This window comes from Passer domesticus, chromosome 5 (genome assembly GCF_036417665.1).
Source record: "Passer domesticus isolate bPasDom1 chromosome 5, bPasDom1.hap1, whole genome shotgun sequence".
Classification (NCBI taxonomy): Eukaryota; Metazoa; Chordata; class Aves; order Passeriformes; family Passeridae; genus Passer; species Passer domesticus.
Window position 1 is genome coordinate 82,410,581 of NC_087478.1, and position 13,392 is coordinate 82,423,972.

Here is a 13,392-nt window from a genome sequence, read left to right on the forward strand (position 1 = left end):
AGTATTACTCTTAAAATGTTTTTTCAAGGAAATTTGACTATTTTTAACACTTAGCTTAAGACTTTAAATGGTAATTTTGAGTTCATCATAGTTAACCATAAAGATAACTTGGTATCAGTTTTTGAAATGTTCCTTGTCTGGGCTACACAGTGCTTGAGGGTGTTTATGTGCACAGTAAATTTTATAGTCCTTACAGTAATGGAAGAGATGCTGTAATCTTAAGAAGCCAAAAACCACACAGAACAAGAAAGGAAATGAAAAATCCCAAACTGAAGACCTCCAGGAAATGTCTGCTAGAACCAGCCATTGGGTCTCATTCCCATCCCATTCCAGCTCCTTTCTAGCAATCCCTGCACTGGAGCTTTTCCTGCCAGGCTTCCCAGCCCCATCTGCACCAGCCACTGGGAAGCTGTTTGACCACATGTGCACACCTGGAGGAAGCTGCCCCTGGCTCAGATGCTTCAGAGCCTTTCTCTCAGGATAAGGGTCCCAGGGGCTTGCCTCTAGCTTGCTGGTTACTCTGAGGTCTTATTATAAGATCTTTAAATACTTGGCTCCCTGTCATCATCAAGAGGTGTGAGCTCAGCTCACCTTTTCCAAACAGGCTCTCCCAACATCCCTGCCAGTGCCTGCCTATGGCCTTTCGATTCCCCAGGGGCAAGAAAAAGGAGAGAAGATGTCAGGTGCCTTTTTTCCTTGTGTGCTGTGAGGGTGCCTGAGCACTGGCACAGGTTGCACAGGGAGGTTAGGGAGGCTCCATCCCTGTTTATATTCCAAATCTGCTGGCCATGGTCCTGGCAAGCCAGCTGCACCCTACCTGAGCAGGGGAGTTCAGGGAGCTGGGACAGTGCTACTTGCAGAGCTTTGCTGCTGTACCAAAGGGACGAGAAAAACAGCTCAGGGAACACTTCCCATTCACCCTGTCCTCAAGAGCACTGCTCCCCCTCCTCCTGAACATGCTGGAGCAGGGCAGAAGAGCTGCTGTAGCCACCACAGGGCACTGCAGGCACAGGAAGGTAGGCTGGGCAGCATTTGTGCACCTGCAGGGACATCTCAAACCAGGGTTGCTGGGGACAGCAGGAAAAGGTGCTAAATACCTCACCAGCACTGCTGCTCTAGGGACAGCATAAGGACTGCCAGACTGAGCCCTGAGGGTGAGGAAGGGCCAGATCCCCTGCACAGCACTGTCAGGACATCTCTGTGCCTTTGATCAAGTGCTTGGCTGCTGTGTCACAGAAATTGCTGCCACTGAGATGCCTTTTCTCCACCCGTACTGCAAGAGTCCAGCAGAGCTGCCCATCACCAGGTTTCTCCCCAAAGGAGTGCCTTTTCTCCAGTTTCAGGCTGAACTGGAAATGAAGCTACTGTTGAAGGGTTTCCTGAGAAGCTCTGGTTGAGGACACACCCCCTGCTAGCAGACCCATCTTTATGCAAAACTGCAGTCCCTTTTCACAAGTTCCTCAGCACAGTGTTGGCAAGGCTGACAAACAAACAAGAAATCTCACATGCAGGATTTAGAGTTTTAAACTAAAGAGAAACCTTGGTTTAAATGTACATAATTTTAACCTGGGAAGAAAATAAGCAAATATGGCAAAAAGAAGAGCTCACAGATAGACCGCAATAAATAAATCTTACATACAGAGAAGTTTGTCTGGATAAAAACATTCTGAAGTTCACCACTAGATTTGGGACCAATACAGCTTCACATGGATGCAAAAAAAGAGGCAAAATGAACCTCTTGCTGTTGTACAATCAAGGCAACAGACCTATTTCACACAAAGAACCTGCTAATCAACCTGGACTGCAAACCCAACATGCTAGACTCACATATCCACTGTGAAAAGCTGTCCATGTGCTGCACTGATTAGGCTGGCTGAATACATAGGGAACTCATTGGAAAAAGAAAATTGTAGTTGCAAACAAAATGTATAGTCTGTCCCACCATGTATGGCTGAGCATAAGCTGTATCATAAAAATTAAGAAAAAATATTGAAAAATACTAAAAATATTACAGCTGCCCTCTATACAGCCCCGACCCTGGCAAAAGGCAGCAAAGAATAACTACCCCCAGTACTATGAGAAACTCTTTTGGCTTCTGTAAGAAGCACTCTTTAAAAGGGCATTACACCCACCAGACTCTCTGTCAGCACTGCTCCATTTCCAGCTTTCCCTTTTGGCCCAAAGGAGATTTGAAAGTCACCATCAGTAACCCCCCTTCACCCTTAGGGCTCCACAGAGACCTTTGGGCAGAGGCACAAAGCAGAGGGGATCTACACAGGGCTGGAGCCCCCCAGCTCAGAAAGGAAACTGCTGCAAAGAGCTACTAAATATCATCATCTGCTGTTATTTTTGGTTACCAATAAGCACTTTTCAGATGCAAGGTTGTCTCTTAATTTGTTCCAGACCATTCATTTTTAAAAGAGCTCCTTGCAGTCCCCACAGGGGAACACAACAGTCCCCTGCATCCATGGGGATCACAAAGAACAGAGCAGCGCAAAAACCTTGGACAAAAGATATGCTGACAAAGCTTAGGAAGTCACTCTCCAGAGAAGTCTCAGTGTCACCCAGCACCTGATCATCTTCAGGAATGGTGAAAAGTTCCTTCTGAGAATTTCTTTCACCTCTGAGAGAGGCCTGTTTCACACAGACTGCACTGACAATGAGAGCACAGGAGCCACCAGAGCACACACCACCAACTCCCCCTTAATTTTCCTTGTTCAAGCTGGGACTGGTTTCTTAGGAAAATAACTTTTGTGGAAGCACAGCAGGCAGGCTTCACAGTCATCCTTATTTTCCTACTCCTAAAATTTATTCTCTCCCTTCAGCTTCCAAATTAGAACCTCAAACCTTTGTGCTCCTTGCACATCCCAGCGAGCCCTAACCAGACTGCCCACAGCAGCCCCAGCACAAAAGCTGTGTGTCCTCACTCAGACAATGTCCAATTTGCTACAACTGCAACACACAGAGTCTCTCTGGTAGATTTTGTCCACGAAGCCTCCTGAGACTGGTGTCTGCTCAGGTTATCTCTAAGGATATCATCCTAAGGTTGCCATTTGGATGGCCACAACACAGAGCATGCAATGAGAAGTCCTCCCCACTCACTGCCATCCCTCCGGAACAGGAGCTACAGATGTGAGGAAGAGCTGAGTCCCTGAAGGCATTGCACCAAGGGAATTTCAATAACTTCCCTCTGCCAAACAAAAGCATAATCACCACTACATAAAAAAAATCAGTTTTCACTGAAGAACGTACCAGTGTGTTCACCACAAATCAGCTGGGACTTAGTGTGCGAGGTCCTGGCAGTAGGAACAGACAAAAATCGCAGTCCACTCTGGGGCATCTCCTGCAGGTGTCATCCAAAAGCACTGTCTCTGTCCCTATAAATGACCTGCAGATAGATGAGAAATAGCAGGAAAGATTGAGGCTTGGCAAAATGTACTGCTCAAAGTAACAGACTGAAATGTCTTGGTCAAAAATTAGAATTTTTAGAATCTTTAGAACTTTTAGAAGTCTTCATTTTTTAAATAAAAAAATATAATTTGGGTCCTTTTTGTTTTCAAATTACGTAGTAGAAAAAAAATACCTTTTTAATCTCATTGTATAAAACAAGAAAGCAAATGGCAAAAATGCAGATTTTCTAGCATAAAAACCATTCTTCCAAAATTTGTGTGACCTTTAAAGATGAGTTTCCATCTTAAGCCTGAGATTCCACTTCATAATTCATCTTCCTTCTCTCAGAGTAACTCAGAAAAAAATAGTCATATTACTGTGACACTGGTTGTGAATATCTGTTATTTATTTGTGCTACACCTCACTTGGCCACTCAGAGCACAGACAACAGAGCTGCACCAGCGACTGATGGAGGAAGGCAGAAGTGGGGAAAAGGAGATGAGAGTAACAACAATCTAAAGGTCTGTTTGTGAGTTTGTGTGGCCAGTGATCTGTGATGGAACAGACAGATCCTCACTAACACTTTTGTTGTCTACACTTGGGTGTACAATGGCACACCACCAACTCCCCCTTGACTTTCCTGTGACGAGCTTTTTGTGCCCTCTGGGATCTCCTTCATAGGACAGGGCTGAAAAACCCCACCTTCCTCCTTGCACAAGCCACTTCCTGCTTTTACCAGTTGCAATTTTGATATTTCAGTATTAATTCAGGCTGTGGGGACCACAGGCATTGGAAGGGTTTGGAGTGTTTTCCTTTTCCTGGGTGGTTCTCTGGAGAACAAGGCACAGTGGGTGTAGGTGCATTGCCCTGCATCTGAGCCTTCCAAGCTGCAAAGATCTGCAAATCTTCCAGCCCAAAGCTGTCAGTCAGGAGGGACTGGAGAAGTGAGGCAGTGCTTGGTGATGTGGACTGGAGTTCACCAGAGACCAACTGATTTGCTCCTATGACCTTGCACAAATTTGAAATTCCTGTCTCCAGAGGTAAAAGGTTAATGGAATAACCTATTTTTCATCTAGCTCCCTACTGCAGAACACCCTTTTAATTATTGCTATTATTTATTGATTTATAGAGTAACATGCAACATAAGGTACTCAGCAAGGAAATTATGAAGCATATAAAACACAGTTAAAATGATCAAAGAGATGTCTGATCTGAAGAGATCTGTGGTGACAAATATGGAAAAGCACTTCTCCATCTTGGAGGCAAACATCAACTTCACTGTGTCTGGTTATGCAGACACAGAAAATACACACACAAAAGAATCAATCTGTAAGTTAAAAAAAAAAAAAAAAAAAGAGGGACGTTACCCACGTTTGTTTAGAAATGTGAAAACTGTCTTATTAAGCATCCAGCTACGAAGGAATGGACATTGTAATTCATAGTAAAAGTCAGACTGACTCACTGATCAGTGACCCAAACTTCTTTTAGTGTCCATGAAAATATCTTTTGACATAAAAAGAAACTGGTTTAAAGACACAACAGTTGAAGCAGCATCTGAAGGCACAGTACCAAAGAACCAAACCCTGCTGGAGTCAGCAGTGATGTCCCGATGCTCTGACCCACAGCAGGGCTTGCAAAGGGTGCAGAGGTACCACGAGAAGCTGCAAGAGCTGGGAAACACCAGGGATGTTGGTGTGCCCTCAGTGCCCAGCAGCAGGAAAGGGAGCAGGGAAAGGAGAAGGGCTGGCTGTGCTGGGGGCTGCTCCTGGAGAGGTCCCTGCTGCCCTGGCCCCGGAGCCCAGAGGGTGCCCCAGGTCCCCTGTGCACACACACGGGCTCCCAGCCTCCACACGCTGCTCAGCTGCCTTTGCTGCTTCCCCAGTGCAGCCTGGAGCCAGCAGCTTCAAAGCAGCACATCAAAGCTGCTCTGCACAGCAGAGAGGAGAGAGTGAAGCCGGGTGGCATTTCTTCTCTCCCCAGCGAATACAAAACTTTAGGGGGCTTCCCAGAGGACAGACGAGTGATTAAAAAAAAGGGAAACTGTCCTTCGTATCCTAGGGAAAAAGGGTAGGGACCCCGTAGAGGCAGATGGAGGAAGAAATGAAAATTCCTATCTATTAATATATCTCCTGGATAGCCTGCTATGCTGACAAGGGAGGGGCAGGGGGAGAAAAAAGAGCTAAGTTTCATCTTTGTTTCATTGGTACTTTTTCTTTTATTTTAATATGAGTCACAAATGCTTAAAATGATGAAATGAGCATGTGCAGCCTGACTGAGAGAGGAGACAGGCAATTACTGAAACTCTGGGCCACAATATCAGCTGCCTGCTGACTCCTGCGATTGAATTAAAACAATTGTAAGAATAGTGCAAGGACTTGCCCTTGTCCTGCTTGTCTATGTGTTTATTTAATTTTCTGTCCAACTGACTCTCAAATAAATTGGGAACAGCTGCCGTTTTTTTGATTCAGTAGCTCCATTACCCCCCAATGACATCATTCTGGGCACACTCACCAACAATAGGTCATTATGCAGCAATTACTTTATTGATTTATGGAAGTTTTTAAGCTCCACCAGGAATATGCACATTCAAGGGAAAAAAGGACTTTTCCTTCTGCACTGCTGCGAGTAGTGAGTTGCTGCAGCAGGCAGGAACAGTATTATGGACACAAAACAGAATTTAGATTACAAAGGGGAAAGGCATTTTCGCTATTGGTTACGTGGTCAAAGAAAAAAGGAGATAAGATTTCAGAGGAGGATCCTGCTGTGAACTGATGTTTAGAAAGCATGATTTAATGTGGCAATTAAATCAGTGTGTGATGCAAGTAAAACTGCTACGTAACAGACTGGCAGGAAGAACGTGCAATATTTGCTATATTGGGCTGGTGCATGGCCTTTTTGAGGGACTGCAAAAACCATTTAAGAATTATTATCACAAGGAAACATTTGCTTTCTTCTGTTCTTACTGGTACATTAGATCAGCCATCCTTTGTACTTCAGACACTGTTCTAAGGGAGGAATGCAAAAACACTGCAGTGATCAGTGTTATGATCTCTCAGCTTCTAATCATCTGCTTGGTTTGAAATCAAGACATTTTGAAGACAACTGATGCTACAAATCGAAGCAATTTGTCATCTTCTGTATTTAAAAAAAACCAACCTGTTGGAACACACTGAAAATGTGTCACTGTGGTTAATAACATAGAAGTAAACAATGGAAGAACTTAAAATATTTTAAAATAGAATGGATATTGATCTGTATGGAACACAGATAGAAATATCCCTTTCATGAAACTTTCAGAAGAGGGCAAATACCTGCAGAAACTCTGAATATGTATTTGAATGTATGAATGAGGCTGATGCTTGCACCTCTCAACACTTACTTTTAAATTTTCATTCACTTGCTTTTCTTTGCACTAAAGAATATAAATTTCTTTGCACTGGAATCTAAAAATGGCTCACTGCAGTGATCAGGAGAATAACTAGAATTCTCAAAACTCTAGAGAAGGATGCCTGAGCACCACAGTATTCAGCAAGAGCTAAGAGCCTTAGATGGATATGAAACTTCACTCTTTGTGTTCCTGTTCCTGACTTTGATGCTTAAAACCTTTCAGTGATCCTCAGAGAGGGAAGAAGCTGGGTCCTAACCCAAAGGTTGGTAAATGCAAACCACATTTCTGCAATGACTGCAGCTCCTTTTGGAGCCTCACCCCACTGGATGGTTGGCACATGACAGCTGTGAGATTCTCTGCACATTAACTGCTCTACACCACTGCACCCATCAGACAGAGCCAGAACAGCCTCACCTTGGGAACGAGTCATGAAGAGGGAAAAACGGGTTGGATAGCTTAACTATGATGAAAAAAATATGATTTTTTTTAGAAAACACCTCAGGAAAATGTCTGCAATCAACACCAGACAGGTGCATTACTGTGCCTAGCAGACTCTCACATTATGACTTGCAGAACTGGGCCTTGGCTGTAGATTGCCATTGCAAGTGTTCTGACAAAGTACTGGAATAATATTTGTGATTTTTTTCTGTATTTTATAGATGTATTTTGCAATAATTTCATTTGTTGTGATACAGCCAATCATTCTTTCCACATCAAATATATGCTAATGTTTGAAAAGCAAAATTATCCTGGATGAAAGAAATATCCTAATTTTTAGGAGGTCATGCTTTGAAATGCAAAAAAACCTAAACAGCTCATTAGATCTGCTGGTACCACATTAGCAAGGATGACATAAAATGAAGTAAGATATTATGATTAAAATAATAACATACCTGTATTTGATAATATTATTTACATTTCGTGTATTAAAACAAATATGATCAAATTATCTGGACGTTCCAATGGCACAAGTTTAACTCCTTTTTTTTCTGCTTGTGACCTTTGCACTTTGATTGAAAAACATGAAAGGATGTGAGATTCCTTCTCATCAGCCTGATTATTCTTTCAATTTCTCCAATACAGCTGTTGTATTTTACTCGCATCATCACGAGGGCTTTGTCATGCAGTCAGGCATGACTGTTTTAGTAATGCCCTTGTAACAGACTGGAAACACAGGCCTGGCCTCTGAGATCTCCCCACAGCGACCATGACTTACACAAGTGGGTTTTTTTTTCTTATAATATCTTTACGGCATCCAATACAAATGTGAGATTTCTGTGTGGCCACAACAACAAATTGCATATCTCTGATCTTTCTGGTTTTGTTAACTTTGCCAGACTTCTCCCATTTACAAGGTCAACTAATGAGGGAGCACCTCTTAAAACCGGCCAGTCAATTGCTACAAAAATTAGGATTTGACTTGTCGAAGTGGCACTCTCGATAGCACAGCAATGCAGAGAATTAAAAGGCTGCACTAGAGAAAGAGCCACCCCCACAGCCACCAGGCAACCCCAGCCCCATTTCTGCTGTGCAGGGAAACCTCCCATGGGCAGCACAGGAGGTTTCCCTGCCAGTGGAAGCTGCGGTTAAGCCACAGGAACTGAAATTCAGGTTTCTCCTGCTGGTCAGGAGAGCAGAGGAGCACAGCAGGTGCTCACTCCTGGGGAGGGCAGGGAACCAGGACCGAGGACAGCACAGAGCACCCCTGCCAATGCCACCCCCTGGTCCCTGAGTGCTCCCCTGGCTCTGCTGAACCTCGGGGCAGCTGCCAGGGGCTGGTCCAGCTGCAGGGGACAGGGACAAATCCACTGGGGACCTGGGAATGGACAGCAGGGCAGGGAGGCACTGGGTGCTAAAATTCCCCTCTGGCTACTGGAAATCCTTCAAAGCAGCGAGCTGGCGTGCCACCAAAACCAGCTGCCAGGGCCAGAGCACATTTCTGTGGCACATCAAGGGACAGATTTTGCAGCCATACCATAAATAATGCACCTGTTCCTCAAGAGAGGTGAAATGCAGCTCTACAGAATTAATGGCACTAACTGGATTTGCAGGGGCAGAGGATCTGTTTCAGCGTGTCAAAGTCTCCATTGAGGACTTCTGGGTTTAAGTTATGCCTCAGTTTAAAAATTCCACCTGGAGTTATTGGTAACGAAAAGGAATTCCTCCCTCTTCCAGCAGCCTGCTGGTGTAGGGAAGGCTGCAGGGGTTACAAAATGCTCACTGTGTGCCTTTGCAACAAGCAGGTTCTCATGAAATGGGCATTCCTCCTGACAGTAGTGACTGAGATGGAACCCCACATCCCAGTGCAGGGCTTTGAACAGGATCTTCATCCCAACCCAAACCATTCCATGATTTCAACCAACTGATGCAATTACCCTGTATCAGTGTGAAATGCTAAGCCTCCATAATGCCCGTGTCACTTTTCCACCTTGAAACCTTAGGTAAACGGTTCTCTACATCATTATTTATCCCCAAAAGGCACAGTAGGTAAGAGAGAGAATAGCTAAGTGAACTGCCTACTACCACAAAATATCAGTGTGGGATCAGAAGTTCTGGGTCTTCTAACAAAATTTGTCCATGTAATTACATTCACCATTTGCAGATATTAAAGATAAGAACACATTGAAAAATGTTAGGAAAATCCTCCTTCTGTAAGGGTATCTGTCCCATTGTTCCCAGAAAAACACATGGAGCTACAAAGGCAAGCAGCCAGTCAGATAATTATAGACACAGCCAAGGGATGCATTAGCCACAGTAATCACTGCCTGTCCTCCACCAATGAAGATTTACATTTTGCCCCCTGGCCTGGGCAGCCTGGCTTTCAGTCCTCTGGGGTTTTATTCTCTTTCTTTGTACAATTTCCAGTTGCTCTGGATACTTTCAGCACCTTTGGTGTTTGAAGTGCCAGCAGACTGTGGGACAAGCCCCTCCTGGGGCTGGGGTCAGACACCAACCCTGGTGCCACCAGGGCTGTCCCTGGCCCTGTGGCCACCCTGTGGCTCAGACATCACCATAAAAACTGACTTCCGAGGATTGGCAAAGACTGCTTTCTACCCTAAACATGGTTTTTCAGCTGAACATTGCCGTTCTGTGGAGATACATTTTTGAGAACTAGAGCTGAGCATAAAATCCCATTATTTAAGTGGCGTGTGCTAGGTAGGTATGGCCTAAGAAACCTGGCAGTAACTTACTCTGTTTGTGGCTTCTACTTTGTTAGACTCTGAGGAGCCATGAATCTATCTTGTCCTTAAAAAACTGAAAGAGGGGGCCTTTAAAATGAACATAATGCTTAATTTATATGCCACAGGAGCAGCATATCAAGGCCTCTGTGCTGATTAGACCCAGATGTTGGTAACAATGTTAGTGTTATGGACCAACTGCAGGTGAGGGAATAAATCCCTTTCCCTGGGACCCTCAGCAATCAGACCAGTGGTTTCTTCTGGCTCTCAGCTCAGTTTTCAATTAGCACTACAATGGCATTGTTGTTCTCCAGCATTAGATCATATGTCATGTAAATGAACTTGAATATATACTTTAACTTGACAAGGTGATTAAGGCCAAGGATACATATGTTCACTATTTTAACACAATCAAGGTTAAAAAATAATTTAAAATAAATAGCCCTGACGTGCCATAAAGTTGTTATTATTATTTTGGCTTATCAGTAGATTTTCACATTTTATTTTCACAAAACAGAACATAGTGCAAAGCAGGCCTAGAATAGAATTTGAATAAAAGGAAGACAAAAACATTATATGTGTAAAATTATGTGTGTGAGTACAATGCTTAATTATGGACTTCCATGTTTTTGTGACAGTCTGACATCTGAAAACTTGGATCCCTCTTTACTTCCTTTGCCAGTTTTCTGTGCACTCCCCTTACCTTTTCCTCTTTCATGTCAATGAATAGTGCATGCACCACTATTTCCACAGGAGAAGAAACAGAAATATTCCTGAAAAGCCATCTATGTTGGAGCAATGAATCCAGCTCATCAGTGCCAGAGGCTGTTTTCCCTTTCTCCTTTGGGCTTCATGATATTTAGAACACCACCATGGCTCACTAAAACATATTAAGGGCTCTGGGAAGTAAAGGGGCCATACTCCTCTCCACACATGCATAATTCCCATTAATGTCAATGGCCATTACCTCTGCTAAGAAGAGTGCAGCTACTAATATTTTTCTTATATGTTCACCTTCATCAGGTTCTTTTTGCCAGAGCTCTGGGACTGTGTATTTTCCAGTGGTAGCAAAACAAAAATAAAAGTGAAAACCTTGTGAAAGTACAGTAAAAGAATGACATAACCAGCACAGAGACAGGTTCTGATATATTGTTTGCAGAACAACAAGACGATTTCTCTTTTCTGGTGGTACAAGGGAATTGCAGAGACAAATCCTTTATGGTCAGTGGTCCCTGAGGCTGTCAGGTGTTACCAAGGGTTATCAAGCACCAATTACTTGCCCCCATAGGCCATCACAAAACTTATTCTGGGACTTATTCTGAACTCAGGATAAGTGCACAAGGACAAGAGCCCACTGCTGTGCAGACCCAGTGACATCCACACAGAAATCTGCATTTGCTCTCAGAGAGCGGGTTCAGGAGTTTATTACAGGAAGGAATATCACCTTTTCTGCCATTTGCTTACAGCCAGCAGGCAACTGTGCAGGTGCTTTTGGTGTTCCTGGGCAGCTGGACAGGAAGCCACAGAAATATCCCTGAATGAGGTGCAACAGCCATGAACAGCAAGTCTTGGCTAATGCACTCATTCTGTTCCAATCCTTTGCTACTCTGCACATGGGAACCTCCTCCCTGTCCCTCCTTGGAAGGAAATGGATACAGGAGCTGACAAACAGGAATTGTCTTGATGTACTTTCACGTTTCCAGAAGCCAAAGAAAGTTGCCTAGCACAGACCACATAAATGTTCAATTAATAAAAGGAATTCTGTGAACTTTGATTAGTAACAAATATTTTCTATATCCTGTTTGATTCTCAGTAATTCCAAAATATTTGTGGTGTCCATTTCCTTAGGTATGTCCCTTACTCTTGCCTTAAGCTTTTCCTGCAAAGCCCTTGTAAGAGGGACTGCAGCTGTGCACCCAAAGGCTGTGACAAGGTAAAGAATTACTCTAGGTGTTGTTGTTATATAGCCACACACCACTGCCACTATTCACAGATTCACAGTCTGGTACCCCAACTTCTGTTTCAAAAGCAGTGAGAAACATATATTCTACCTATGAAGAGTAATAAGATGGCCAGAGAAAAGTAAACCTGGTTAGTGTAGGATTTCAGACTCAATATTTCTTTGCTGCACAGGTTTGAAATAAAACATGAGAACTCATATCTATGAGGAGATGCAGATCCTAGGGAGTCTGGGGGAAGACAGGGGGAAAACCAACACAGAAGTGGCAAAATTAAAAGCACAACAATCTCAGAAAGACAATCAAGACAGAATGTTGCCTGGGCTTTGTTAGAATTTGCAGGCCAGTCCTGAGAAGCCTTTGAATTTTCAGGAGTTCAGGTGCACTGAAAGAGATGTTGTCTGACATGTTCCATTTATTTCTGGTTATAAAAATTGTGAGTAGTAATCTATAGTGGTGAAGTAATCTAGAAACTTGCCTCATGCAGTTTTATCCACCCTGTATTGATTCAGGACACTGAAAAGCCCAAGAAGAGGTGATGTGGGGAATAAAAACTACAGCTTTAATGATTGATCAGTGGGGGACACTGGCACACTCACAGATCTCACACAAACAATGTCCTGTTTGTGCCTTGTACATAGGAGATGCATTAAAAATCATTCACCTCTGTTAAAAAGCACTGCCTTGGTAACAATGTCCACATAAATCAACTTCAGCAGAACTGCAAGCAACAGAAGTGAGTAATTATATGTAAGATTTAACTTACAAAAGGGCTTCAGAAATTTGTACATTTTTGAGGCAGGAAACCATAAACTTAACTTAGGAACAGGGTTCTTTCTTCTGGCTTTGTCTTCTGAACATTCCCTCAAATGTGTGCCCAGTATGGTTAACAATTCTCCTGAACAACAATTAATCCATGCTGACAAATCTGTCAGAGGTATTGGAGCAATCAACTTAAGTTTCAACAGCTTATTCCCAATTTACCTGAACAGAGGCCTTTGTCTACCATTTCAGCAGTAAATTCTCATAATAAGAGTTCTCACACTGGTATTTAAAAATTGCATTAATGACATTTGACTCCTATATGGAAGCTTTAGGGTTCAGAGGCTGCAAAGACTTTTCTCTCATGCAGCTGGATATATTCTTTGAACTGGGGAATGATGAAGCAATTTCTACACAAGATTTGTCTCTAGCAAAGATGTTCAGAACAGGAGGGCTCCTCCAGGAATTCATTCTACCAGCCTTGAGAAATCTTAAAGTAAGACTCAGGGTCAGGGGAGGCAGAACAGAAGGTAGCTACCTCAAGGTCAAATCCATCTCCAGGAGCATGGCCACAGTAAAAGACAGGGGAATAATCTAGAACTCTGAACATATTTTCTTTTCTTGCTTCTCAACTGTTCCACTTGCCTTTCACTTGTTACTCCACTCGCTTTCCTAGACACCAGCTCACTTTTTAAACTCATAAAAACAGTGACCA

The 13,392-nt window shown here is 43.3% G+C and overlaps 1 long non-coding RNA gene across 2 annotated transcripts in view; it reads right to left on the reverse strand.

The window, feature by feature from the left end:
* LOC135301173 (uncharacterized) overlaps positions 1 to 13,392 on the reverse strand; it is a 144,016-nt gene that overhangs the window by 49,734 nt on the left and 80,890 nt on the right. For both annotated transcript variants that reach the window (XR_010362915.1, XR_010362914.1), the window contains exon 2: positions 3,253 to 3,388. This is a non-coding gene — a long non-coding RNA (uncharacterized LOC135301173). The remainder of the gene's footprint in view (positions 1 to 3,252; positions 3,389 to 13,392) is intronic.